Source organism: Anarrhichthys ocellatus, unplaced genomic scaffold, assembly GCF_004355925.1.
Source record: "Anarrhichthys ocellatus isolate YVR2014 unplaced genomic scaffold, GSC_Weel_1.0 scaffold15, whole genome shotgun sequence".
Classification (NCBI taxonomy): Eukaryota; Metazoa; Chordata; class Actinopteri; order Perciformes; family Anarhichadidae; genus Anarrhichthys; species Anarrhichthys ocellatus.
In genome coordinates, this window is record NW_022280045.1 from 1973546 (window position 1) to 1976406 (window position 2861).

A 2861-nucleotide genomic window follows, 5' to 3' on the forward strand; every position below is an offset into this window, starting at 1 on the left:
CCCCCCCCCCCCCCCCCCCCCCCCCCCTCTCCCCGGCCCCTAGCGGCCTTCAGAGCTATCTGCTTACTGGCTCTGAATCCTTTGTTACATCCTTTCGGTTTCTCACGTTCCAACTTGAGCCCCGTCTCCTCCCTCCGTCTGCAAATAAGCAGGAAAAATGCTTTGTCAGAGAAAACTGTTGTTCCTCGCTGAAAAAGTCAGAAACGCAAAGTAGGGGGGTTTTGACGAGTGTATCCTTAAGGGGAGACCTCTCCTTCTCTCTCCATCTTCCCCCCTTTTCCTCCCATTCCCCCACCCCACCATCCACACCTTTATTTCAGTCGGCTTCTTCCTCCAACTGTCTTCCAAACTCAGCAGCAATGATTCTTGGTTACTTTTTTTCCCTTTTTCCATCTGTTTCAGGCGCTTGAATTTCTTTGTGAAGAAGTGTGAGCGCTTCTAAGGGTTTTAACGATGTTACGGCTCACTCAAAAGTTGTGAAGTAATGAGAGCTGCTCTGCGGGGCCGCCGGCATCGGCCGGACTTCGCCGTGCTCTGAAAGGATGGTCACGGACCTTCTGCCAGCGGGAGAATGAGGGGGAATGGAGGAAGAGAAGTGAAAGGAGAGGGAGAAAAATGATTGACATGGTACAGCCGGGAGAGGAAGAAGCTCATTTTAAGCCACAGAATTAGAATGAGTAGAACGTAACTGCCCCCTGTGGCTCCTTGACAGTTGCAATATCCATGAGATTCAGGGTTTTCTTTGTGCTTTGTTGTCTGTGTGTTTGTGCATTTGCATGCATCTGTTTATGTGGGCACGTGTGTGGGATGGATAAGTTTAGGCCAATGTGTACATGCATGTACTTATTCATGTGCGTGCATGTTTCCGTGCGCATGTACTCGTGTGCGTGTGTCATTTTGATAGCCACCCACATGAATATGCAGATCAGTTTTAGAGAGCGTATGTGCTCGGCATTAAAGCCCACTCTCCACTGCTGACCCAATTTCACACTACAGTGTGTGTGCATGAGTGTGTGTGCGTGCGTGTGTGTGTATATGCATGCACTTGCTTATCAATGCATTTTGCCAAGCTTGGAGAAATCGTGTGGTTAAGACGAAGGCGTGTGAGTAGGTGTGTGTGCGCGTGTGTTTGAGTCGGCCTTTAAGTGTTTATGAGGCAAAAAACACATGTGATTAGTCTAATCCAACACAAACACATTCACAGGTGGCTGTGAATGAAAAAACATCACATTACTACACGCTGACCAAAACACTTGCCTCCACCACCTGAACCTCATTCTCGCTCAGCCTTCGTATCGCTTTATTTCTCACACGCGTCGGTTCGTGTAGCGGTAGCGCCGGCCTCACTTTGACCCGAGCCTTTTAAATTTAATATTGTATCTTTTTAGCGAAACAAAATGTTTGGGGGAAATCATCATTTTCTCTTCAAGAGTCGGATGAAAAGATTGATACCACTCTCTATGTCTGTAGGATAGATATGAAGCTACAGCCAGCACCCGGTTAGCTTAGCTTAGCATAAAGACTGAAAACGAGGGGAAACAGCCTGGCTCTGTCTCAAAAGGTGTATTAACCTACCAGCACATGCTAAGTCTCAATAATTGTTTGATTGTTTACATTTGTACAAAATCCAAACAACAGACATTACATCTAGAGACTTCCATGTTGTCAACTCAGCAGTGCCAGTCAGCAGAACCATCCAGGAGAAGCTGGCGGTTCGTCAGGCCACCAGTAGATGGAGACGTTGAGAAGAGGGAGGCCCAGTGGCAGAGCTGAGGTAATGGCTCACTGGTCTATTGTTCCCTGTCTTCATCCTCACCACCCTCCACCCTCTCCTTCTGCCTTCCAGTCTAACTCCCCTCCCCCGTCCTGGACTTCAAAGGAAAGGAAGGAACTAGAAAATAAGGTGAATAAATTTCACCCCCTATCCAATGCCTACATGTTGCAGCGGATATGCTTTTTAATTGCTTGTGCTAAATACATAACCTATTTTTGTATCCTTTATAAAAGCCTAAATGATGATCTGGGTGGAATCTATGCAAATGAGAGCAGACCTCATAAAACATTAACATTACCTCATAAGCAAAGCACCTTGAAAACAAGTCGCGAGAAAGCAAAAAAAAAAAAAACAAGGACTCGACCAACACATGGCTTAATAAGATCTGGCACCCAGTGCTGCAAACTCTGACAGACATTCCTCGGCATCTTTAACCCTCTACCCAGAAGCCCCGGCTCAGACTGAACTCTGTGAAGTAGATCAATGGGAGGATTATCGCAGGACCAAGATGCCAGTTATAGAGCAGCTCTGTGCTGCCTCAGTGAGGGGAGAAGATTGAGAGGCTTTCCTTTCATCTTGTGCTGGCGCATCTGAGAGGGCCCGCTGCTGATGATAATGATGCCGAGGCCCATCGCAGAGAGCCAGGCCGGGGCTCGGCCCCGCTCTCGCCCCCATTCCTCTACTGCCGATATAAAAGGCTGGCCTGTGGAGGGTTGGACGAGACAAACGGATTTAGTCGGACGGATTTTAGATTCATGTGAATTCATCCCAGCAAATGTTTTTCTTTCTTCCTAGAGAGGAATGTTATTGATGCAACAGTGGTGTGTGTGTGTGTGTGTGCTCCAGTTGTTTCCTCCGTCACATTAGATCCAGCTGAACACCTCTGTCCTCTCTCAAGGACACCCCTCCCTCCGTCCCTCCGAGTCTGTCTCTGTCTCTCTCTCACTCTCACACACACACACTCTCTCACTCTGTTTGACAGGCCCCGGTGCTAGAGATGGCTGCTGACATTCTGGACAGTAAAAGGCTTAAGGTGGAACGTGTGTGTGTGTGTGTGTGTGTGTGTGTGTGTGTGTGTGTGTGTGTG